The sequence below is a fragment of the Lampetra planeri genome, chromosome 34, assembly GCF_965212315.1.
Source record: "Lampetra planeri chromosome 34, kcLamPlan1.2.h2, whole genome shotgun sequence".
NCBI lineage: Eukaryota > Metazoa > Chordata > Hyperoartia > Petromyzontiformes > Petromyzontidae > Lampetra > Lampetra planeri.
In genome coordinates, this window is record NC_136140.1 from 3,685,625 (window position 1) to 3,712,960 (window position 27,336).

The window sequence follows — 27,336 nt, forward strand, 5'->3', positions numbered from 1 at the left end:
CTGTTCTAAAAAATTTGTTTTGCAGTGGCCTTTGAATTTCTGATTTGTAAGCGACGGGGGTAGTTGTGGAGTTTGTTGTCCATCCCCCGCACCTCCGATGAGCCGACCGCGATGGTTGAGATGAGAATGTGATGATGTGTGTACGGTGCGAAAGAAGTTCAACATGCGTACTTAAAGAACATGGGGAGGGGGGGGTGGTGGAGGGAAAGGGAAATGAAAATTCCATTGCCACAAAAAAAAGGCAGACGATGACAAACGCAAAAAATGAAATGTTCTGAAACCCCCCACCCACACACTATTCAAATTCATCAGCTGCAGTAACGCACATTCCGTCATGCGCCAGAATCGCTAACAAAAAAAACATATTCAAAAATAATCTCACGTTTACGCTTTGTTAATGGTGTGTGTGTGGGGAAAGGGGGTATTGGGAGGATAACCCCCCCCCCCTCACCCTCACTTGGAGTGCAACATTCCCTAAGCACACGCACTTACAGACGCGCTCCAGTGTTGCATAACGCACCTGAGGTTCAATTCAATGTCAGGCGCGCACGCTGACATCACGAGCGAGACGTGCACACCGCCGCACTGCACGGGAGCATGCCCACTGCACGAAGTGGCTCGTAATCATCATCATCATCATTATTACATTTTCCGTACGCCGATTAGCACATCATCCGGAACATGCCCGATGTCACTTCCATCTTGTGGACAACTCGGCTGGTTTGAGCCTGAAAAAATCGCTGCCATGGGTATTGCCATCTTGCGTATGATGGCAACACGTTCACGAGATACATGCCAATGTCGAGGTCTGCTCGCCACCAAAGGCGCTTCTTCGGGGGGTCGTGAGAGTTCACCAATTTCTCGGTGTTCCTCCGTTGAAGAATCACAAACTGCAATGGGTTTGACTCGTGAGCTCCATCGTTTTTGGGTGTCACGGCCCCACGGTGGCACTGCCGTGACCGCGCATTGAGTTTTCACATTGGCGGAGGCTCATCAGAGCCGGGAGGTTTGCGATGGTTGGGTCCCCCCGATGAGGTCTTTACTCGGAACGTCCGCGCCTTTCCACTTTGCCCGCCTGCGTCCTTCAGGATCGGGGCGAGGTTCTAGGATGGGTTGGCAGCAGAGGTCGCAAACGGGTTTTGATTCCTTACCCGTACCCGGCCGCACCAGGGTCGCAAACGGGTACCCGTACCCGGCCGGGTACGGGTACCCGTACGCTACCCGTACCCGTACCCTACCCGAAATGAGTGACAAACGGTTACTCACCGGTGACTCACGGCCTACCCGTACCCGGCCGCACCAGGGTCGCAAACGGCTACCCGTACCCGTACCCGGCCGGGTACGGGTAGCCGGGTATCGGGTAGGGTACGGGTATCGGGTACCCGGTTGCGACCTCTGGTTGGCAGCGGCGCGATCCCAAAGGGGGGGATTGGGTCTTGAGTCGGCGGAGAGGTGAATTTGTTGAGGCCTTGGTTGATAGATGGTTGGCAAGTAAACGTGTCAGCACCCTTGCAGTTTTCTCTTGGATGGGTGACCACCACGCACACACAGCAAAGTGCTGCTGCTGAGCTACATGGTCAGCTGCATCGCACGGCCCAGTGTTGAGCTGTACTCCTAGGCTCCCACGTGCGTTTCTCCCACCGTCACCGACCCGTACCGACACGGCGTGGTGACCGCCGGGGTCAAATATTATCCGTGACCCGCGTGCAGTGCTATGAAGGCTCTCGGTCAGCAGTGGTTTGAACAACAAAGTTCCACGTGTGCACATTGTGTTCACGTGCAATGTCATCTGCTTTTAACTTTGATGGTACACCAGGAGTGGCTGCATTGTGCATTTAAAACACCCGTAGGTCTATCGTGCTAGGAATGTTAGGCTCATGTATTTGCAATCATTCATCTACTGACAACAGCAATATCAATTGATATACATGCACATCATGGGGCAAAGCCAATGATGCGTCACAAGTGTCAGGTACAAGAGTGATGTTTTAATTACGTAATGATTATTGGGATGTGGCCTACATGGAGAGTTATACGTTTATAAAAACAGCGACTCTCACATCTACATATGTTGTATAATATATATTCAGAGCCTACTGCTTTGATGCATGGTAAGCATATGTAGTTTTTTTCTTCATATACAACAGATGAGAACTCACTGATGAAGCAGATCCCTTTATTACACGTGCCAGGTGGGGATAGCTGCCATTGGGGGTACCCTTATCTCAACTGCAGCAGGGCATTGATGACGATATTGATGGAATGATAGGCACTTTGTGTTGCTGGGGCATTGAAGGGCACTGTCAATTCAAATAATTATCCTTGTCTGTACGTATGTCTGTACGTATGTGGCACAGTGCGCGGTCAGCCGTGCTGATCGGAGGGGCGGGAGACCTTGGGATGAGATTCGGGGTCAGGGGTCGCATCACAACAACGATAGCTCGGCGCCTGCCACGACGGCCAAACAAGCTAGAGATGCCACGCGTGCGATTATCGACACGCATATACGACGCAATCATTCCGATGGCTTTAAATGCCACGACGCATTGCGGGTAGCATCACACGGTGACGAGAAACAGGGTGGGGGGGGGGGGGTTTGATGGCTAAATCAAAAATATAATATCTGAAAAAATGTGTCCTTCTTGTGAAAAAAAAGGTGTCCATCGTGCATCGTTTTACAAAGTGCGCTTCGGAAAGATTACGTAAAGTAAGCGAGTGCCGTTGTTCGGGCTCAAGACGTGCCAGTGAAACAACAAAAACAACAACAAAAACCCTCCGTCTCAGTTACACAACTCTGGGTAGTGGCACACCGGCGGCGGTGTTTCTGCAGGCCGACGATGTGGCACGGGCAGCCAAACATTGGACGCCAAGTTTCGTTATTAGCTTAACGCCCCCTTGGTGGTGTTGGTGTTGGCGGGGGGGGGCGGCAGGGGTGGGTTGGGAGTCCGTGATGGATGGGCCGTCCCGCCTGGCTCCATCTCGCCGGCGGGCTTACACTCGCCGGCGTGTTCATCAACGTCGACTCCGACGCCTTTCACACTCGCGGCCATCCGGGCACGGCGATGCCACTTCCCCAAAGCTCTTGGGAGGGAGCAGGGGTGTTGCGGCGGCGTTGCTGCCGAACGGCTCACGTGAACGAGAGCCACGTGTTCGTCTCGACGCCTGCGGATGAACGACTTCTTCGGTGGACCTCGTTGAGCCTGGGGAGGGGGGGGGGAGTTATTTGCTGTTTTTTTTTCTTCTTGCAAGGGGTGGGGACGCAGCGCTGACGCGTTAACTTTACCCCGAATCCTCGGAGCGCCGCACCTTTGATTGACGCGTCCTTTTGTCTGAAGGCATCGGGAGTTTATGGTGCCGCCGCGAACTGCCGATGACAAATGTGTCCCTGCGGGGGGCGAGGCGGACGGGGAAACTTGTTGCGCTGTCGGCGTCGAGACTTTCAAACAAGTGACGCGTGTTGAACGCGCGTGGCTATTTGTCGGGTGGAGGGAGCGGTGGCGCGTTGGTCCGCGCGTAATCTTTATTTGGGCACGTGCGTATTATTTACGCCAGGGGTGTCCAAACTTTTTGCAAAGAGGGCCACATTTGATAAAGTGAAGATGCCCGGGGGCCAATAGATCCTTTTGACATTGTTTTAACCACACAAGTTACGTGGAAATACACACTGTTATAAAACAATTTTCATTGATAATTGTTTTTTTACCCTTCTATCTGGCAACAAAACTGACACCTTTTTACAAGGAGTCATGTTTGCATAGACCGCAATACCTGCAGTCATAATACAAACAAAAGACATAACTCTGATAATGTGCACTGTCCTTGAAGTTGATTGGTCCACACCCGAGACAGCTTTCCTTTGAGCCTAGTCTCACATGGGTTGGACCAGATGACGCCAAAAGGCGCACAACTCAAAGACAATGCACCATCAGAGTATGAGAGCTCGGGGCAAGCATCTACACTATGGGAACCTCATTTGCCAGTAAAAATATGATAATTGTTTTTTTACCCTTCTATCTGGCAACAAAACTGACACCTTTTTACAAGGAGTCATGTTTGCATAGACCGCAATACCTGCAGTCATAATACAAACAAAAGACTAGGCTCAAAGGAAAGCTGCCTCGGGTGTGGACCAATCAACTTCAAGGACAGTGCACATTATCAGAGTTATGTCTTTTGTTTGTATTATGACTGCAGGTATTGCGGTCTATGCAAACATGACTCCTTGTAAAAAGGTGTCAGTTTTGTTGCCAGATAGAAGGGTAAAAAACCAATTATCATATTTTTACTGGCAAATGAGGTTCCCATAGTGTAGACAATTTTCATTGTCACAATTACCTTTATTTTTCAAATGACAATGTAACCAAATATAAGCCACTCAGGCAGACGTGAACAACTCTAAAAACGCAATTCTGCCTTTCATTCAGTCAGATGACATTGAACAAACTGTATAGAATACCTTAAATTTCCATGAGTTTTATGATGTATTTATTCTGACAGAGCTAGCGAGCCATAAATAACACATTATAAGACCGAAGCTGCGGGCCGCATGAAATCTGACCGCGGGCCGGACTTTCGACATGCCTGATTTACGCGATCTAATCCAAAACAACTCAATTATGCATTATGTATGTTGAACTTCCTTCGCACCGTACGTAGCCAACCGTGTTAATCAGAGGTGCCGGGGTAAGGACAGGAAGCTAAACGCAATAAGCAGTTTCTAAAGAAATTAATTTTCAGTCTTCATAACATCGGAAGGAAGAGCGTTCCAGACGTCCGCAGCAGCGCATCTGAAAGCGCGCGATGCAGTGACCGCCTTTGAACCTGGCCACCTGAGCTTCATTCCTAGCGATGGCTCGCATCAGTGTTTTCTAAATAGGGCCAGCACACCCCCCCCCCTTCGCCAACCTGCATTTACCAGCCGCTGAAGTATGGTCAAACAAGACCCATGACTGGCTTAGCATAGGCTGGTGTGTATAAGGAAGTTACATGGCAAAAGTCGATTGGCATATAGATGTTAACACAAGTTGCACGTGTACGATGTGTGACGTCATGCGTGGCTCATTGTGGAGTCACAAATAATGAATGTATGATTGGTCACGCGCACACTCATCCACATATTCACGTATGCAGTCACACAGACATGCAGTCATACATTCAATGAGTGCATATATTGGATAAGCCAAACAGTCATGAATTTGCCAAAATATCCCATTGCGTGACCCTTCTAAGACTTGAAACTCGGTGAGACTTTCCTGGATAAGTAAATTACATTGTACATGATTATGCCCCTGCAGTCATATATACAGCCACACCCATTTATATATATATACAGTACATACATCATATGCAATCAACTCTGCTGAGCTGAGTTGATCATGAATGTGTAAAGACAATGCCCTTTAAAATTCGACACTAAAAGTCAATTGGCTTCGATATAATGTTGTTATGAAAAAGCTAACTGTACCACATCAGCCCATATCCCCTCTCGACTGTGCCGGACCTGTTTGTCACCTTCCATCCGGCCGAACAGGAGCTGCTTGGACACGCGGCGGCCAAGCATACGGGCTACATGACCCAGCCAACACACGAAGCACAGACAAAGATCCCCCCGTATAGCCTTGGCATACTGTTGGGGCAAGTGCTGTAATCGAGTAGCACCTATAAAGGCCGGCAAGGCGCACGAGGGGGTGGGTGGCCAGCACCACGCTCCACCGCATTTGTCTCCCTGGTGGTGATGTTTACACATCGCACCAGGTACTCGCATGAGGCTGAGTGAACCTCGAACTGGGTGACACGTGATCGGTGATGGGAGATGGGCGACACGGGATGGGTGACACGAGGTGGGTGACACGAGGTGGGTGACACGACGAGATGGGCGACACGGGGTGGATGACACGAGATGGTTGACACGAGGTGGGTGACACCACGAGATGGGCGACACGAACGGGCAGCATGCAAACAGGTGCTGTCAGTTGCTCCATCACATCCACTTTGGCTCGACTGGGCTGCGCCGGAGTGCACGAGACTGCTCCTACCTGCAACACAATCAGCACCGATGGTGATGGTGTGTTCACGTGCACGCGCGCGAGTGTACGTGTATGTATATGTATACGTGTGGGAAGCGGTAGAGTAGCGGTTAGCGCGCTGAGCTACGAAACTGGCGACCCGAGTTCGATTCCCGCTCATGGCCAACACCGGTGACGATTATCTGAACCGGTCCTGGGCCTCCCCTAGGTCGACTCAGCCTTAGGTAAGTACCTGGTGCGATGTGTAAACATCGCCACTAGGGATACAAAGGCGGCCGGGCGTGGTGCTGGCCACCTACCCCCTCGTGTGACTTGCCGGCTTTCATAGGTGCTACTCGCTAACAGCACTTGTCCCAACAGTCTGTCGAGGCTATGCGGTGGATCTTTGTCATTGTCTGTGTATAGTGTGCTGGCTGGGTCATGTAGCCCGTATGTTCGGCCACCGCACGTCCAAGCAGCTCCTGTTTGGCCAGATCGAAGGAGCCAAACGGGTATGACACGGGCTACAGAGGAGATGGGCTGACGTGGTAAAGCTGAAACCTGAAACTGGGTGAACTTCTGCTGACTCGTACCAGTGGTCAGCCGAGTGAGGGGGGCTCGGGAACGCTGCTGCTGCTGCTGAGCAATTGGCGGCAGCTAAAACACAAGCAAGGTGGCACGTGGGGAGTGCAGATAGTGCGTTTGCCAATCACAGTCTATGTTGTATTGTAGCAGGTAAGGCCCACTGAGGTATGTGGCTATTTGTTCCCGAAGCGACCTGGCCACAAATGATAACTCCACGAAATGGCTTATCACGTGGGAATGTATTGCAGCCAAATTATCTGAATGCATATCGATTATAAATGTGGAGGGAAACACGGAGGGACCAGTCAGTTAACCCATAACACCTGGGGGTGTAACCCATGACCTCCTGCCAACAAGCCGTCGCGTGGTTTTCAGAGTGCACATAGCCTGGCACAAGCAGGAGTAGTACAGTGGTTTGTTTGTTTTGCGCGCGATGTGCTATAATCCCAGTGACATCGGCTCAATTTACAGCCGTGCGTGCACAGCATCAGTGGTGACGGGCATCTGAACCTCGACTGGAACTTTCTCTAATTGTCTCAGCCTGAGATGACAGCCCACACACTCGATCCGCGCACTTTTAAAACATCTCGGTTGAAAACTGATTTCTCTAGAACTGCTTTTCTTGTGTTTAGTTTGTTGTCCTTCACTCCGCACCTCCGATTAGCACGTTTGGCTACGTACTTTGCGAAAGAAGTTCAACACGCATACGTTCATTAAATGAGATGTGGCTCAAGGTCAAAATTGCAGGACCCTTCCGCAAAGGTCTTGAGACTCACGCAAGGAACATTCACGGAGTGCGAGGCTCCGATTTCAATCAAGATGTGCACATTCACGATACACGGTGATGAGAACAAAGACGGTCACAGCACCACGCGCTTTCAGAAGCGCGTCTGCAGCCGTCTGGAACGCTCTCCCTTCCGATATGAGGAAGCAACTGGAGCTGTGCACTTATACTGGTAGGAACCTCCTGGTTACACCAGCCCACAGTGGATTATTGTGTCCGTCCGTCGGGAAGGGAGGGGCTGGGTGGGGAGGGGAGGGTGGGGCTGGGTGGGGAGGGTGGGGCTGGGTGGGGAGGGAAGGGTGGGGAGGGGCTGGGTGGGGAAGGTGGGGAGGGGCTGTGTGGGGAGGGTGGGGCTGGGTGGGGTGTAGGAGGGGTGGGGCTGGGTGGGGAGGAGCTGGTCACCCTGTGGTGCCCTTATAAAACTCAACACAGTCGGGCATATATGCGGAATACACCACGCCGCCGTTGACCCTGGCCATTGACCGAGCAACCCAACGTTCCTACCAGCTCCCTCCACAGGAATGTGTTATATAATCTAGATTGACAACTGATTTCTTTAGAACAGCTTATTAGTTTATTTGTCTTTCCCCGGTACCTCTGATGAGCACGGTTGGCTATATACGGTGCGAAAGAAGTTGAAGATACGTACAAACAGAACGGTATTGGTGAAATTTCAGGGCTCACGTGTTTGACTGTTGGTGAAAGTGTTGTTGTTGTTAGGAAGCACCAATTACGCCTTCCATGCCACACTGGGATGGAGCAGTCAGCACCGCACCCAGCTATTTTCGCTCCCTCGTTGCTGGGAAGACAAAAAAAATACACAAAGACAAAGATCCCCCGTGTAGCCTTCAATAGGCTGTTAGGGCAAGTGCTGCTAGCAAGGCACGGCACACGAGGGGGTGAGTGGCCAGCACCACACCCGGCCTCCTTTGTCTCCCCTGTGGTGATGTTTGAACGCCACGCAATGTACTCATTTAAGGCTGAGTCTACCTAGGGGAGGCCCATGATCGGCTCAAATTGTCGCCGCTGTTATTGGTCGTGCGTGGAAAATCGAAGTCGGGTCGCCGGATTCATCGCGCAGTCTGCTAGCCACTGCATCACTAGCGCGTCTCCATTGCTGGGGAGATGGAGAATGAATGACAACAACAACCGCCATTCGCCACTAAGTGGCAGTGACGTCACCACGACGCTTGTGCCAGGCTATGTGCGCCTTGAGGCCACGTAAAGTGTCGAACGCCCACTGGCAGGAGGTCACCCAGGTGCCACGGGTCGACTGACTGAGATGACCGAGATGACTGGCTGATGCACCACCTGCGCCCCCTATTGTGGCAACTTGCTGTGCTTTAGCCACCCGGCGCTCCGCTCGTTGTTGTGAGCGTCGCTCCTCCGCCCTCCGTTGTTGTTGGAGGGCGACTGCCTCCAATTGCCCATTAGCGTCCTTGACGAGCCTCTCCCACAGAGACCGATCTTGACACCGCTCTAACCAGTCATCGGCAAGTCCACTCAGCTCCACGTCCTCCTGGTCCACATCACTCCATCTCTTCTCTAGCCCGTGCCGCGCACGTCTAGCCCCTTCGATCCGGCCGAACAAAAGCTGTTTAGGCATGCGGTGACTGGACATGCGGGCTACATGACCCAGCCAATGCAGCCTTGCCTGCCGGAGGAGCTCACCGATGGGACTTTGTCCAGATCTTTCAAGGATGTGTGATTTCCTCACACAATCCAGTCTGGTTAAACCCAGGATGGATCGTAGGCAGGCCAGCCTAAATGTTTCTAACCAGCGAAGATGTTCCATTAGGGGGGTCCACGTTTCGCAAGCGTAGAGAAGGGAGGGAATGACTGTTGCCGAGAAGACCTGAAGCTTCGTGCGGAGCGAGAGACCAGGTAGCTTCCACACAGCGATACGCAACCGATGGAAAGATAATGCTGCTCTACTGATACGGAGTGAGACCTCTGCTGTTAAACCAGAGCCGGTCATGAACACACTGCCCAGGTATGGGAAACGCCCCACTCTCTCCACAACTGCCCTATCACCGATTGGGAGTTGTGGGGGTGGAGTGTCCGATGGTACAAAATAACCAGGCAGGTGCTTAGTTTTGGTGGGGCTGATGGTAAGGCCCCACCTCTTGGTGGCAAGCTCCAGGTTCAGCAGCAGCGCCTCCAACTCCTCCTCTGAGTGAGCAGCAATTACCAGATCATCGGCATGCATAACATGGTTGAGCAATAGGGAGCCATCCCTTGACCGCACCCGGGCATCGATCAGCCTCCCATTGTATCTGTACCGGATATAAAGTCCTCCGGTACAGCTATTGAAGGCTTCACGAACTACGTGGTAAAAATAGATGTTAAATAATGTGGGAGCCAGAGGACATCCCTGTCGCACCCCAAGGTGTACAGGGAATGGCTCTGACTCCCGGCCACGTAGTTTTACCTGGGCCCGCTCACCATCATGAAGGTCCTTAATGATCGTGAGCAGAGGGTCAGGCACTCTGAAAGAACGAAGAACAACCCAAAGCCCAGGCCTATTGATGGGATCATAGGCCTTGACCAACTCAATAAAGCAGAGATGTAGGTCATGTTGGAACTCACTACACCTCTATAATCTTTTGTTCTTTCGGTAAAGTCACGTAGGTAGAAAAAATAATAGATCATGACGTTTGGATTGCAACATAAGGAATCGTCATCAGGTGAGACAACTACAGCAAGACAACTGCTGAAGTAGGCGTAGGTGTCTCACCTGATGACGATTGCTTGTGTTGTAATTGAAACGTCGTGATCTATTATTTTTTCTACCTCTGTGACTTTACCGAAAGAACCAAGAAGTATGGATTCCTGCAGTCACGAAAGCTTCAAATCAACACTCCACCTCTGCTGTTGCAGACGGACAGAAAATATGGTATCTGTGCAGGACCGCCCTTTCCTGAAACCGCATTGGGGCTCTGCAAGCCTCTCCTCAGCGTGCCCAGCAAGGCGATGTTGAATAAGCCTTGCCAGTACCTTTCCCGGCACACTGAGGAGTGAAATGCCCTTGTAGTTGTTACAGTCTGTGCGGTCCCCCTTCTTAAAGAGGGGGACCACAAGGGCATCCTTCCAATCTTGTGGAACACGTCCAGTGGTCCAGGCTGTTGTTATGATGTCATGTAGGGCAGTCTGTGCAAAAACGCCACCCTCCCTCAGCATATCGCTTGGGAGATCATCTCTGCCCGGTGTCTTTCCTGGTCTCAGACTCTGGATCACCTTCAGTACATACTCAACAGATGCACCTCAGCCAGCCACTCACAAGGGGTGACTACTTCCAATATTTGAGGCACCGCAGCCTCGGCAGGGTCATCCCCATTTGTCCCACGTTGTTATCCTGGCTGAGGGATGTCCCCTCCCCCAGGACCACACAGAAATGCTCAGCAAATCTGCAAACCTGTTCCTGGGGGTCAGAGATTGGATCACCGTTCTTTCCCCTAATGATGGTAATAGGTGTGGCCCTGCAGGTTACTTTTTTGATGGAATTAAAGAGCGATTTGTGATCGCGGGCCATTGAGGCAGACTTCATCTCCTCAGCAACCCGCGACCACCACCCATCCTTGCAGCGCCTCACGGCTCTCCGGTAAGCCTCCTCAGAAATAATGAATGACACACACACGCACACGTGCATGTGTGGAGAGCGGCAGCCACCCGAGTTCGATTCCCGCTTGGCCATCAACATTGACGAATTTCTGAATCGGTTTTAGGCCTCCCCTAGGTCGACTCATGCTCAATTGAGTCCCTGGTGTGGTGTGCAAGCATCGCACCTAGGAAGACAAAGGCGGCCGGGTGTGGTGCTGGCCACCCACCCCCTCGTGTGCCGTGCCGGCCTTAAACAGAGTAGTTATTTATACTGGAGGAATCGGATGAGCTATAAAGCTCGCTAACAGCACTTGCCCCAGCAGTCTAAGGCTTTACGGGGATCTTTGTCTTTGTATACGTGTGAGATGGAAGCAATCGTTCGTGCATTGCGCTGTGAACTCAGCGACCCGGGTTGGATTTACAGCCGCGATAAAGTAGCAAGTGGTATCTGCAAGAAATTAAAATTATTTTCGATTTGTTACGTGGATGAGTCAGTTGCCCGGCTATTTTGCAAGGGACAGCTGAAGCAATAATAGTGCATGACGATTCGACACTTTATATGAGTCAATTGTTTGTTTTTGCATTGAAACAAAAAAAATATCTCTCACCAAATCAAATTCGACGCCTTGTCCTCGCGAGACGAAGAGAACGCTTGCAGCTATCAGTGCACCACCTTGTGTTAGAGAACAGCCCTGCAAGATGAGGTCACGGAGCTATTTGTATAGTCGCTTCAATAGGCCTCTTTGTCCTCGCTAGGAGCACTCGTTTTTATATTATACTTCAAAGAGCCTTCGTGGCATGCCAATCAAACCAACATTTTTTTAATTCTCGAGGCTGGAACTTCGTCAAATTAAGTGACGCGCATTAAATTAAGTGAACACTCTTATTTAATATTTTGAGGGCTTTGTTTTTTTGCGTGCAGTCATTGCCGATCACTAAACTTGAGAATCCACTTTCATCAAGAAGCAGTTGAAAACCAAGATTCAAGCGCAGGATCTCAGCAGTGCTGGCGGCGACGCACTGCGACACGGTATTAGCCCACTGAAGTACCCGGTCAACTATTGACAGTGTATATATGTTGTTGTTGTTGTTTAACAATCGGTTATTGATATTGTAGCTGTGTCTTAACCTGGAGCTGGGTCGTAAGCAGTGCCTCACTAACCCAGAGGCCATCGTGTTTTGGAACCCACCCCCATCTCCTTGAAGGCCCTCCCTCCCATCCCACGTTGGAGCAACAAGCCAAGCGACGGTGGCGCGGCCGTCGTGAAGACAAACAAAACCACGTGTCGTCTGTGAATTACGACGGCATCATTCATGACTCTGCCGCAGCTACAACGGCACGGTGGCTAGGAGATGTTAACTACCTCGCCCGGTACACAGGAGGTCGTGGCTTCGATCGAAACCCTGACGCCTGCTGCTGTATAGTTGGAGTTTGCGTGTCTCTGTCTGTCATCATCACAGTGGCTAGGAGATGTTAACTACCTTGCCTGGTATACAGGAGGTCGTGGCTTCGATCCCAACCCTGACGCCTGCTGCTGTATATTTGGAGTTTGCGTGTCTCTGTCTGTCATCATCACGGTGGCTAGGAGATGTTAACTACTTCGCCTGGTATACAGGAGGTCGTGGCTTCGATCCCAACCCTGGCTCCTGCTGCTGTATATTTGGAGTTGACACGTAGGCTTTCGCGACCAATATCATTCATACTCCCGGTTTTTTTTTTATATCGCGTAAACATAAATGTGTTCTAAAACCCGCCACCACCCGACACAGCCAATTAGTAAGGTTTGTCACGAAAACAGAACATACCAATGTATTACTAGTACAGCACACCGGTGTGTTGGAGAGCCAAGCCACAACATTTACAATCTGAGTACGACGTTTCGCCAGTAATTACAACTAGCTTCGTCAGGCGACAGCCAGATTTGTGGTGGCGGGTTTAACGACACATTCATATTGACGAGATCTAACCCCAAAACCAACCTATCTTACATGTATTTGGAGTTGGCATGCCTCTCTCCAGGTCCTCCGGTTTTTTCTCTCCACATTTAGCAACAACAAACGTCTCGAGTATTTGTGCTGCTGCTACTATAAGTGACGGCTTGTTGGCAGGAGGTCATGGGTTACACCCCCAGGTGTTACGGGTTAACTGACTGGTCCCCCCGTGTTTCCCTCCACGTTTAGAATCGATATGCATCTTCTTGGTTCTTTCGGTAAAGTCACGTAGAAGGGAAGTAATAAAATAATAAAAATAAAACATAATAAAATAATTCTCACGACGTTTCGGCCACAACGCAAGCAGCCGTCCTCAGGTGAAGACCAGGTCTGACTTTACCGAAAGAACCAAGAAGATGAATCCCTGCAGTCACGAAAGCTTTAAATCGAAATTTAATCGATATGCATTTAGAGTCATTGGCTGCTATGCATTCCCACAAATAATAACTCCACTTCGTGGAGTTATTATTTGTGGCCAGGTCGCTTTCTGAATAAGAGCCACATAGCTCAATGGGCCTAACAGGATGAAAAAAGTCCCAGTTGTGAAGCCTGAAAGGGAAAATTATGAGCGTTTGGTGAATTGAGTGAAGCGAGTTCGTTCATCTTACATTAAGTAAATAAATGTGTTTGCTGGCTTCAGCATTTAACTTCGTAAATAGTAATGCGTACTTGAGGCCTTCCCTCCTATTAGCCTTAGGCGCCTCATAACCATAATCGGGCCCTGGTTGTGGGTAAGGGAATGCTTCCTCCAGAGGTGGGACAAAGTCATTGTTATGCAAGTCCAAGTCGAGTCGCAAGTCATCAAATTCATGACTCGAGTCTGACTCGAGTCCAAGTCACATGACTCGAGTCCACATCTCATAGGTGGGACAAAGTCATTGTTATGCAAGTCCAAGTCGAGTCGCAAGTCATCAAATTCATGACTCGAGTCTGACTCGAGTCCAAGTCACATGACTCGAGTCCACACCTCTGGCTTCCTCGCACCCCGATCAGACCGGGGTAGTTTGTCAAAATCGCCGCCTGCATTCTTAATTGACGTGTCCCGAAGAGAAGAGGCTCCATTAAGTAACTCCCTTGCCGTTCGGGCGAGTCGGGGGCTCAGGGGAGTGCGTGGGTGGGAGGGTGAAACGAAACTTAAAGGTCAGCCCCAGTGCAGGGAGGGACAACGTTGTGCACGTGTCTGCGTGTGTGAATGTGTGTCTGTGTGTGTGTGAATGTGTGTGTGTCTGTGTGTGTGTGTGAACGTGTGTCTGTCTGTGTGTGTGTGAACGTGTGTCTGTCTGTGTGTGTGTGAACGTGTGTCTGTCTGTGTGTGTGTGAACGTGTGTCTGTCTGTGTGTGTGTGAATGTGTGTGTGTGAACGTGTGTCTGTCTGTGTGTGTGTGTGAATGTGTGTGTGTGAATGTGTGTCTGTGTGTGTGTGTGAACGTGTGTCTGTCTGTGTCTGTGTGGGAATGTATGTCTGTGTGTGAACGTGTGTCTGTCTGTGTGTGTGTGAATGTGTGTGTGTGAACGTGTGTCTGTCTGTGTCTGTGTGGGAATGTATGTCTGTGTGGGAATGTGTGTCTGTGTGTGTGTGTAGTGTAGGACCGGTTCAGATACTTAATTATCTGAACCGGTCCTGGGCCTCTCCTAGGTCGACTCAGCCTCAAATGAGTACTTGGTGCGGTGTGTAAACATCGCCACTGGAGAGAAAAAGGCGACCGGGCGTGGTGCTGGCCACCCACCCCCTCGTGTGCCGTGCCGGCCTTCGTAGGTGCTCCTCGCTCACAGCTCTTGCCCCAACAGTCTGTTAAGGCTATACGGGGGATATTTGTCTTCGTATACATGTCGGTTGGTAACAGTGGTCACTGCGCTGCGCTATGAACCCAACGACCCGGGTTCGATTTCCAGCCATGGCTAACGGCAGTCGCGAGTGGTATCTGCGCGAGTGATGCCCCCCCCCCCCCCCCCAGAGGGGTCTAAATCAATGCAATAAATAGCTCCTGCAGCGTGAGGCATCTTTCGGAGGCAAAGGAAGGCGAGCTTAGTGCTGCCACCCCATTGGGTAGCGTTGCAGCATCCGTTGGTGCTTCCCTTGACAACACTTTGCCACGTCGGTGCGGAAGGCTACACGGGTATCTTTGTCTCTGTGGTGTGCACGTGGGGAGCGCGATGAAACTCGTTTCCGATCCTAGAGCACGGCATCACGATCCTAGCCTCTCCTCTACCTACGACCGTTGAACATCTTTGTCACGGGGAGAGAGACATGCAAAATTCCCAATCTACAGCAGGCATCGTCAGGGCCGGGATCAAACCCACGCGCTCCTGCATACCGGGCGAGGGAGTTAACATCTCCTAGCCACTGTGATCATGATGATGATGATGAGAGAAAGAGACATGCAGACTCTAAATATTCAGCAGCAGGCGTCAGGGCCGGGATCGAACCCACGCGCTCCTGCATACCTGGCGAGGGAGTTAACATTTTCTCGCCACTGTGATCATGATGATGATGAGAGAGAGAGAGAGACATGCAGACTCTAAATATTCAGCAGCAGGCGTCAGGGCCGGGATCGAACCCACGCGCTCCTGCATACCTGGCGAGGGAGTTAACATCTCATCGACAGCCACCTGCGCGGTGCAGTGCGGAGCGCGTGCGGGGACTTCCAATTGAAATCCGTGCGTCGAGATTCCCCATGGAAGTCCACGGGGGGCCGACCGCTTTCCCTGGGTGGCACCCTCCCCGGCGCTCACTGAGAAGCCCCGAAGAAAAGGCACGGCAAGTGTGTAGGAATGGGGGAGGGGGCAAACATCGGCCAAAACCGCTCACTGGTCAAAGATTTTGAGAAAGAGAGAGAGAGGAAAAAAAATCCAGCCAAAAAATGTTATGCAGATGGTCAGAAGATTTTCTGTTGGCGGATATGGATGGGGGGGGGGCATTTTTTCTCTCTGTGATGTTGTTTTGAAGTCTTGTTATTCTAGCGATAATAGTAACAATTAATGAGGGCCACTGGAGTTCACCCAAGTATGGCTTCAATGCATTCCAGTCAATTACAAAAAAACAATTACAACGTTTTTTTCTCTCTTTCCCTCCCCCTCTCTCTCTCCCTCGGCACAAGCTTCATACACTGATCTAACGAAGTTGAATGTAACAACGTGGTGAGATCTAACGAAGTTGGATGTAACCTGGTCGTATATAACACGTTTGGATGTAACGTAGATGGATGTAACGTGGTAAGATGTAACGTGGTAGGATGTAACGTGGTTGGATGTAACGTGGTAGGATGTCACGTGGTAGGATGTAACGTAGTTGGATGTAACGTGGTGGGATGTAACGTGACTGGGTGTCACGAGGTTGGATGTAACGATGTTGTATGTAACGTGATAGGATGTAACGATGTTAGATGTAACGTGGTTGGACGCTAGCTTACGTCTTCCTCATTTGAGTTCCCTCCATTCGCTTTAGCGGCGAAGACACGCATGCATACGGCCGTTTTGTTTTACGTCACGTGACGATGACTGGCTTGGTTGTCTCCCGTGAATATTTGTCCTATTTAAAATCGCATGCTAACAATTGTGGCATTGTGTGCTGCAGAAGACATCTCAACGAGCAGTATTTTGGCCTACTCTTCCACGCTGGCAAGGCCTCCCGGAAGGAGTCGCGAGGACTTGACCGTGCTCTCGTCGACAACCGAGCACAGCGGGAATCATGAAGAGTCCAAATTAGCAAACCCCAAAGTTTTCAAATCCACTCGTTTTCAATCGTTGTGTCGATCACGTGTCTACTCGAGGAGTGGCTCAGCGGCTCAGTGGTTCACGCGCTGTGCCATGAGCCCCGTTCACCTGAGTTTGACTCCTGGTCGTAGCTGACATCTGTGCTGAGTGACGGTTGAATCAGTCCCGAGCCCCCCACCTTCAACAACTCGTACTCAACATTTGTGGTGAAGTGTCGTTTAAAATCAAATTTTAAAAAACCTCTAATTTAACGTTATTATGAGGCCCTCATCTTGTAGTGGATTGATAAAGTGTCGTGAATTATTATTATGATATATTGACATCAAGACAGTTAAATTTCGATTTAAAGCTTTCGTGACTGCAGGGATTCATCTACTTGGTTCTTTCGGTAAAGTCACGTAGAAGGGAAATAATAAAATAATAAAAATAAAACGTAATAAAATAAAAATTCTTACGACGTTTCGGCCACAACACAAGCAGCCGTCCTCAGGTGAAGAAACAGAGGACGCCTGCTTGTGTTGTGGCCGAAACGTCGTGAGAATTTTTATTTTATTATATTTTATTTTTATTATTTTATTATTTCCCTTTTACGTGACTTTACCGAAAGAACCAAGCAGACCAAGACAGTTCTATGGATGAGGTGACACGCTTTGCCACTGAGGTCAAATAGATCATAGCCACAGCTCATCATCAATACTGGTTCCTGCCGGTCAAAACTAGCCCTCGACTCTGTGCGATGATATGTGCTCAAGTGCTGCCCCCTCACAAACTCACTCACAGATGGACACCGTTCCATTATGAAGTAGATGTGTATTGTGTATGAACGTGTGTCGAGAATTACGCAATGTGTTAAATGCGTTTCTCCCGTCCGTTGTGTTTCTGTAATGTCCATTGAGAACTCTCACAGCAGCTGCCAGTGTTACCGCGCTGTGGCAGACAACAGCCCCGGAAGATGACTCCGCAGAGCCACATCGTGGTCTACTTACGTGTGTTCAACTTCTGCCGCACGGGACGTCGCCCACCAAGCGACAAGAAGCTAAACGCGACGCATAAGTGCCTTCAATTGGCCTCTAAATCCACACCAGAGAGAAAATTTCGTATGATTCCCTTCGTCGCGGGTTGATCGACACACAAATATTTAATATTTGGGAGCCGGTGTGAGTTAATTTCCGCGAGAGTGTATTTCAGTAGGACGTGTGCGGGCATTGCTGAACGAGCTGAGACGATGGCTTGGAGAACTCGTCTTAATAATAACCGTGGGGTGGCCGAAACCCAGATGTCAACTTTGGTTCTCAGGATTGCTGGCTCAGTGAATCTAACTCAACACTAAGGCCCTCTACCCACCCATTCCACCCCTCTGGGCCACCTGGCCACCTCCAGCTCCTGCCAGCCCCGGGTGATGTTGATGTTCAGCTTGCTGGGGAGGGCGTCTCAGTAGCCCTGCCTCTCGCCACACTCGCGCACTCGATGAAAAGTCCACCTATCATGCGGCCGAGTGAAATCAGTGGTGGGGGGGCTATGAAGCGCGCAAATGGCTTTAATTCCACTTCAAGGGAGTGAGTGGGACAAGGAGGCCTGTACTTACAAGGATCAAGTGAGAGCTCTTTGTGTAACCACCCAAGCATACTCTACTGCTCACTAATCCGATAAAAAAGTTTTGTGTGTGTCTGTGTGTGTCTTACCCCCTCCCTATGTTCCCGATCTCATTCCTCGTGCCCTCCCACCTAACCCTCCCCGCTGCTCCCCCGTGCCTCCCCTCAAACCCCCGGAAAACCCCGGACATCCCTACCCCACCGCACCCTCCTCCTCCTCCTCTTCTTTCAAACCCAAAAAAAATCCACTGCACGGGCTAATAAGCCCTTTATATATCCAAGACGGCTGCGTGACACGCGAGTGACAGGCAGGCCATATCGCAACGGAAATAAGCTTTGTCGTAAAGACCGATGAGCACCTTTCAACCCTGTGCACAGCTGAGGGCTGAAACATCACCGGGACAAGTTTTTTTTCATACTTTTAATGCTCGTTTTTCTTCTATCCCTCTTACACACTCTCTCTCGCTCTCACTCACACCGCTGCGGGTCTCCAAAGCACATCACGTGTACTTTATCCTCCCCCACCAAAGCAGCCCACCACCACCATCATCATCACAGCCTCTTTCATTGCATTATTTAAAACAGCTCCGATTGATCAAATTAGCGTCCCACCGTGGCTGAAGTCGCTGGGATCCCCGTGGCAGCCGGGCACGCGGCGACTTCAAAGCGAAGCGAGGGGGCTTCGTGGTGTCGCCTGAGCGTGACGGCTGCTGCGGGAACGACCTCCCCGCCCGCTCCGCTCACCGCCGCACGGCGCAGACTCTGGCCGCCTGGCCCCCGCGAGGTTGCAATGTGGTAGTGGTGGTGGTGGGGGTGGTGGTGGTGGCGGTGGGGGTGGTGGGGGTGGGGGTGGTGGTGGTGGTGGTGGTGGTGGGGGTGGTGGTGGTGCTGGTAGTGGTGCTGGTGCTGGTGGTTGTGGTGGGGGTGGGGGTGCTGGTGGTGGCGGTGGTGGTGGTGGCGGTGGTGCTGGTGCTGGTGGTTGTGGTGGGGGTGGTGGTGGTGGCGCGCGTATCGCAGGGAAACGAAACGGTGCCCTCCACTGCTGTCCAATAATGTCACTCACAGCCCCGACAGTCCGGAATGCCCTCCCAACTCCACAACCGACAAATGGACTCCGTCGCATTATCATTATCGCGAATGTATTATTCAAATTCGAACCGAAGGCATTTTGTATTCATCTGAGAATCTGCGGATGGATGTAAGAGCACGTGATGGACATTGGAGCGATTGGTCCGAACGAGTCGGAACTGTTCTCCTCCACCACCGCCCCTCCTCGGAAGGTTTCCCGGCTTGAGTGTGAGAAGTTGGGAATGTGATCTGGGATGCTCACAGACCATAATGTACTCACTTCTCTGTTGTGATAACGTTTTGCCCTTGTTGTTGTTTTCTGTGCCTTTTGCTTTGGTGCCATTTCTTCATTTTATATTCATCTTTTTTTCCTGAGAGTTATCATTTGCTTGGCAGTAGCTGCACGTAGTTTTTGGCCCTTATATTTTCATGAATGTACAGCGTTGTGGAATGCAATTTGCATGAATGACTGTTTCAAATGCAATAATAATTATCATTATAAAATTACCTCGCTCCTTCACAGCCCCGCACCTGGATAACCCCCCCCCCCCCCTCTCTGCCCTGTGGGCCTGTGCACAGTTGCACCTCCTGTACAGAGGTCGTGTAAGCACGATCTCTGTCCTCATGGTCTCTGTAGGCATGGGCTAGGTAGCGAGACGCATGGTCTCTGTAGGCACGATCTCTGTCCGCATGGTCTCGAGGCCGGGCCGATATCACAACGGAGATCTCCAGCGTGGGAAGAGATGAGGCTCGATCGGGAGGGGGAACTTCCTCCTCCCCTCCCAATCTCATCTCCTTGTGACAGATTAGACAATGGGGACAGCGGAGAGAAGGGAAGAGTCTCCTCCAGAGACAACAACTCACGCACGAGCGTGGCCTTTGGGCTCATGACACGTTGAGATAGCCGATTGACTACTGTTGGTGGTTGTGGCGGTGGTGTTGACTGATGATAGTGATGTAGTAGTCGTGGTGATGGTCTCTTGACGGTCGAGGTGGTGATGGTAGTGGTGATAATGATGTTCATGAGAGTGGTGCTATTATGTGCTTGATGATGATGGTAATCGTGATAATGATGATCGGAGTTGTGATGATAAAAGTGGTGGTGGTTATGATTGTGATGATGATGATGTTTGATGCTGATTGAATATTGATAATGAATATGATTGTTAATTAATGATAATGATATTGATTATTGATTTATCACGAATATGATAGTGTTGAGCGTGACGATGATAAAACGCGGGTCAGAGTAACCACGCCACACACTGCCGAAGCCCACTCAGTACGAATTCCGAGGCCAATTTTCAGCAGCCAAGGTTCACACTGGCACAGAGGCGTTATCCGCGCTGTCACACGCGCCCCCAGTCGGTGCCTTCGCGTGAATTATCGCGCATTGCTTAGCAATAACCGCGCGTCCAAACACATTGCCCATCGGACACGCAGCCACCGCCGAGCAATAAAATGGTTAAACAACAATAAAATGGTTAAACAACAAACAACAATTAAATGGGTAAACAACAATAAAATTGGTTAAACAATAAAATTGTAAAAAATCGGTTAAACAATAATAAAATGGTTAAACAATAAAATGGTTAAACAATAAATTGGTTTACAAATGGTTAAACAATAAAATGGTTAAACAATAATAAAATGGTTAAACAATAAAATGGCTAAAATGGTTAAACAATAAAATGGTTTAAAAATGGTTAAACAATAAAATGGTTAAACAATAATTAAATGGTTAAACAATAAAATGGTTAAAAATGGTTAAACAATAAAATGGTTAAACAATAATAAAATGGTTAAACAATAATTAAATGGTTAAACAATAAAATGGTTAAAAATGGTTAAACAATAAAATGGTTAAACAACAATAAAATGGTTAGACAATAATTAAATGGTTAAACAATAATAAAATGGTTAAACAATAATAAAATGGTTAAAAAACAACAAAAACGTTTCCCAAAAATCACCGTTGATGAAATGCATTTTTCTCCTCCGTGTCATTTTTGTCCCCCCTCCCAACTTCATCCCGACCGCGATGTCGGCGTCGCGACGAACTCTTCCGTTCCGATCCCTCGATCAGCAGCGCGTTGCAGAAGCGGCCCGCCGGAAGCGGAAATCGCTGATCCACGCCGCTGAGATGCCCTCACGTGACCTCTCTGATCCACGCGTTGGAGCGCGGGCACTTTCCCACCCACTCTGCATAGGGGAGTCAATGTTTTTTTTTGGTATTTTTTTTTTGCACGGCAGTAAAACAAACTAAAAATATATATTTCGGCCAGGAATTTTGCCAAATAACGTGATGGAACGAACAATGTCATACCTGTCAACCCCTTATCAGTGCCCCACCTTGTTACAGAACAATTCAGACCTTATTGGTCACCCCGCGGTGCCCTTATAAATCTCAACGTTCATCATACAAAGTCCCATCACAAGGGAGAAACACAAACAAATAGACAAACAACATTTTTTTGCCCATATTGAAACGGCTGTACGCCGTGTGGACCTGAAAACTCAATTCCCCTGTACAAGAATACTGGTTAAACCGTATGGGTTGACAGCTATGAAATGTGAATGCATGGAGTCATTTGATGACGAGTCTGCAACCAGCTAATAATACAAAACAATAATAAAACAAAACCACACGTTGATAATCCGCAGCCGGACTCGAATAATTGCAACACTCAACCCAAAAGTAAACATATTTGCCATTCTCTAAAAACAAAAAATAACGGAATACCAAGGCAATAAATAAAAGCGCACAGCCCAAATTTGACGTCACTGAGCCTGTGCCAAAGTTGCGGTGTTATTTTGCCTTCCCTCTGGACTTGGGCTCTCGTGTTTTCTTAGCAGATAACAGAGCTGCTCAGAGCAACTTGGCTAAACAGCGGAAGTATGTATTATTATTTTTCCAAGAAGGAGAGGCCGTGCGCGTCTGACCCTCGCAACTGGCGCTGTCTTATGTCTCCTGCAAGGAGGCCTCTCTCCAATGCCTCGGGGCAAAGTTAACAAACGCAAGCTAAGGGGACGTCGTATTCGCATGTATGTATGTATGTTGAACTTCTTTCACACCCTACGTAGCCAACCGCGCTAATCGGTTGTGCGTCGGAAGAACAACTGAACACAAAACGCAACCTCCAAATATCCAGGCGTCAGGGTCGGGATCGAACCCACGACCTCCTGCATTCCAGGCGAGGTAGTTAACAGCAAACTACCGCGGCGCCCCAAGTTCCACCCCACCCCCCGCGCCCTTCGTGATTGAATAGCTCAAGTTAATTCGCATGTCCCAGTACTCTTCTGACAACGCGGACGGCAAAACATTCTGCGCTGACTGCACGTCACGACGGACACTAATTACAGCGCCCTTTTAAGTTTGCTCCCTTATTTTAGGTTCACTTTTTTTGCCCGTTCCTTCCTCCCGTTTTTATTTTAACAACGGCGGGGTTTTTTTTGGGGTGGGGGGTGGAAGTGGGGGGGGGGGGACGGGGCTTTACGTCAAACCGAATTGAATAATGCCACACTGAGTGAGATGTTTGTCCGGTTCGCCGTGCCCCCCCCCCCCTCTTGCGGATTTTTCTCTCCGTCATCAATCAAGTTGGCACTACGGTGGGACAACGGCCGCAAGTGGACACGGCGCGTCTCGCCAACAGGAGCCGCTCAGCGGAGAGTCGGGTGGTGCGGCAGCGTGGTAGCACCGGTGATTCACACTCGGGCCTCGGCAGAAAGAAGGCGCCCGAGTTCGATTCCCGACTCGGGTGCGTATTTTGTCTGCGTGGAGTTTGTGTGTTCCCACTCTGCTCTGCGTGTGCGTGTGAGCGTGAGAATGTGTACTCTTAGGTTTTTTCGGTAAAGTCACGTAGGTAAAACGGTTAATAAAATAAATGAAAACAACTAAATTCTAGATTTGATACAGTAAATTTAGCTGTGACGGTCCCACCTGAAGACGTAGACTTGTGTTGCCTCCGAAACGTCGTGATTTAATTGATTTATTTTTAATTATTATTATTTTATTCCTATTATTTTTTACCTACGCGACTTTACCGAAAACACCTAAGAGTATGAATCCTTGCAGTCACGAAAGCTTCCAATATAGAATTGGTGAGAATGTGTGTTAGTGGGGTTCGCTCTACCCCTGTTCTGCAGTGTGAGTGTGTTAGTGAGTGTGTTAGTGAGTGTGGGGAGCTGTGGGGTAGCGGCTAGTGCACTGTGATACGAATCCGGCGACCCGAGTTCGATTCTTGATCACGGCCGCCAATACCAGCGACGATTATCTGAACCGGTTCTGGGCCTCTCATAGGTCACTCAGCCTCAAATGAGTGTCTGGTGTGATGTGTAGACATCGCCACCAGGGGAGACAAAGGCGGTCGGGCGTGGTCATGCCCACTCACCTCCTCGTGTACCATTTCGGCCCTCAACCGTGCTTGTACTTGCCTCTACAGTCTGTTAACAGGCTACACGGGGGGATATTTGTCTCGTATAAGTGAGTGGGGTTTGTGTGTTCTGCCCTCTGTGCTCCATAGATTTCTACTGGGTTTTCCAGTTTCTTCACATAGCTAAAACAAAATCATACACTGTGACTGGTGCTGGCCAAAACCGCATCCCTATACGGAAAAAAGTCACCTGCAAAATACTAAATGAGGATTAGACTTGACAGCGTGGTTTAATCACGTATGGCTGGAACACAGAATTAACCCCAGGATCAGTTCATTCGTTTGAAAATACAGCAGCCTTTCCCCCAAGATACATTCCCTATAACATGGGTCGGCAAATAAAAATAACAAGAAGAGGCAATTCATCTTCTTGGTTCTTTCGGTAAAGTCACGTAGAAGGAAAATAATAAAATAATAAAAATTAAACATAATAAAATAATTCTCACGACGTTTCGGCCACAACGCATTTTATTTTATTATTTTCCTTCTACGTGACTTTACCAAAAGAACCAAGAAGATGAATCCCTGCAGTCACGAAAGCTTTAAATCGAGAAGAGGCAATTGTTTGTGTGTGTGTCCAATTCGGTATAAAACAACAACAGCAACAACAAAAACCCTCAATATTTCAAGAGCCACAATGCAAATGTGTGGTGAAAACGAGACGGTGGTGGGTCCTCAATAAACAACGTCACGAGGCCAGCCCTGCAAGAGCCGCACGTGGCTCCCGGCAGCCATAGTTTGCCGACCCCCCCCCCCCCCCCCAGTGCCCTCCACCATGCACAGGTGTGTGCACGGGCCCGAGGCGATGAGATAATGCGAGGAGGGCCGTGCTGTTGGCAGTGCTTTAAACCCATGCAGTGGCATTCCACGGCATCCCCCACCTCCCCCCGATGCCTAAACGCCATGTCACCCTGGCTGCAAGTCGTTTCCTTTACCCCCCCCCCCTTCTCCCCGTTCATTTTGTATTGGTGCCGCGACAACACGCGGACTCTTTCGGGTCGAGGAAATCCACGTGCGGCGTCACGAGCATCGTGGCGATCGCGAAGCGGGCCGTGTTCGGCTTGTGTCAAAAGCGAGCGAACTTTTGTCGCGATTCTCCGTCTCTCTCTCTCTCTCACTTAAAGCGGTCGAAGAAAAAAAAGGTAGGAGGGAGGGAGGGAGCGAGGCGGTTTGGGAAGGAGATGATGATGATGGTGGTGGTGGTGGTAATAATGACCCCTTTTGTCTGAGATCTGGCGAGCCATATGATCCGGCATTCAATCAACAAGTGGGCCAGCGCAACAAAAAAAAAAGCTGATGGAAATGCTTTTTTTTTTCGAAGTCAGCAAAGGGTTTGTCACGAGCCATCGTTTTTAGGAGCCTTTGCGGAAGCAACTGCAAATGCGACAGTGAATCATTGTTGACTGATATAATAATAACAAAAATTGCCATTTCATTAGATATGCACACTCGAATTTTATTCTTTTTGGTTAAAAAAAAGAAGGTGGATTTAATTTTGCCTGCAATAGTAGTAATTTATTTTACCTAATTGTTTTGTTCAAGTCAGTTAAATCAAATAACGTGTGTTTTACCACACTGCTGTCATGTAACAATTACTATTTTTAGAAACGCCCTAACCACACGTAATGATAGCTCAATGAAGTGGCTCGTGACATGGAAATGTACAGCGGCCAAATACTCTAAACGAGTGATGTTGATTTTAAATGTGGAGGCAAAAAACCGGAGTACCCGGCTAAGAATCCACGCCACCACGGGAGAGAGAGAGAGAGAGACGCAAACTCCAAAATATACCAAGCGAGGTAGTTAACATTCCACCACTGAGGCGACCACGTCTGATGACTTTGCCACACATTGTTTTTTAAAATACTAATAGTGTACTTTATAAACCCATGAAAGTCTTCATGAGTCTCAAGACTCCTTATTATATTATTTTCAGGAGGAGTCTGCATTCATATGTTTGGTCAGTTCCATTTAGAAGTGTTTTGGGGATGTGAAAGGACATTAGAGTACGGCACCCAATATATCTTTGTTTAAACCTAAACAAACAATTCAACCACTGCAAGAATGGAGTCAAGAATAATTTACTGTGCATCGCTACAGCAAAGAACTCGTCGCAGCCGAGATCAGGTTTGTTTGGCGAGTCTGCGATTGTTGTGATCAGAACACCCAAGCGGAGACGCACAAGGCTTCATCCTAAATGAGCCTGTTACACAGCTCAGCGACACTGCTGCCTAAACAATGTGCAGAAATAGCCTCGAGTAACATATCGGGTGGTGTTTAAAATGCGAGCAGCTCGGGCGCGAAGCGAGGATAAGCGTGGATAGCGCTCGGGTGGGTAGTCCCGATGCGCGAACAGGTTTGTCGCACGGATTGTGTGGCAGCAGATGGTGGCGCAGCAACACCCATTGTTGTACTCTACGTCTATGCTCCCAGATACCCACCGCCTTCACCAAGCCACACCACTGACCAGCGTGCTAAAGTACTGTCACGTAACCATCGCGACCCATGCAGATGCGAGCGGGGGGTCCTCATCTAGCAGTGGAGTGACAAAAACAGCTGTTGTGGGTATATACCAGGGGTCGGCAACCAAAATAACAAGAAGAGCCATTTCTTTCCAATTCGGTACAAAATTCAGTATTTCAAGAGCCGCAATGCATCTATGTACATACGTACATATCGTCAAGAAGCAGCCCGTAAAGAGCCGCATGCGGCTCCGGAGCCGTAGGTTGCCGACCCCTGGTATATACGATATAAACGCTGCCCCCCCCCCCCCGCATTGTGACGTCGCAGCGTTCCCCATTGCGACGTTTGACTGAACGAGACGCGACACGACGCTGGGGGGGGGGGGCTTGGGAAAAAAAACAAAAACCCAACGGGCCAATCGGCCTTCGCACAAACCCATCGGGGTGGAGTGGGTTGTGGGGGTGGGGGGATGAAATCCAACTCGGCAGTGAAACCACTGAACGTCTGTGACTAAAGAGCTTCACTGCTCATCGGATTCCTCCAGCCTAAAACAAATATTCTGAGCGTGAGAGGGCAACGAACAGCGGCGAGGAAATTCACACGCTTCGATCACAGAGCGCCAGAGTCACGGTGGCAGCGTGCTGCTACTAGGCCTCGGCAAGGTAAGGTAGAAGCGTAAAAACAACGAGCCTACCTTTACCCTACCTTTTACCTTACCACAATACAATCACTCTACCCTACCTTTTACCCTTTAGCAGGTAAGGTAAAAGGTAAAAAGCAACGAGCCTACCTTTTACCCTACCCTTTACCCCTTGGCATGTCGACACCTTTACCCTTTACCCTTTTGCCCGGTAAAAAGGGTACAATTACCTTACCTTGCCGAGGCCTAGCTGCTACCTCCGAACACACCGGCGCTGCTTAACATGCACAAATCGCATCGTGCACCATCGCGTTAATCATGATGCACGTGGGGACGCGTCACGCGTTGTGCACGTGCCGGGGTGAAGCGGTGAGCGCGCTGCGCTACGCACCCGGCGACTCGAGTTCGATTCCCGTTCGCGATCAATTAACAGTGGCGAATATTTGAAACGGTCCTAGGC

The 27,336-nt window shown here is 49.6% G+C and overlaps 1 long non-coding RNA gene across 1 annotated transcript; it reads right to left on the reverse strand.

Annotated features, from left to right (window-relative positions):
• Positions 1-4,457: 4,457 nt before the first annotated feature.
• Positions 4,458-19,039, reverse strand: LOC144729974 (uncharacterized). Its single transcript, XR_013587771.1, has 3 exons — positions 18,885-19,039; positions 8,059-8,173; positions 4,458-6,035 (listed from the first exon to the last, which is right to left on the reverse strand). It is a non-coding gene; the product is annotated as an uncharacterized LOC144729974 (long non-coding RNA).
• Positions 19,040-27,336: the final 8,297 nt, after the last annotated feature.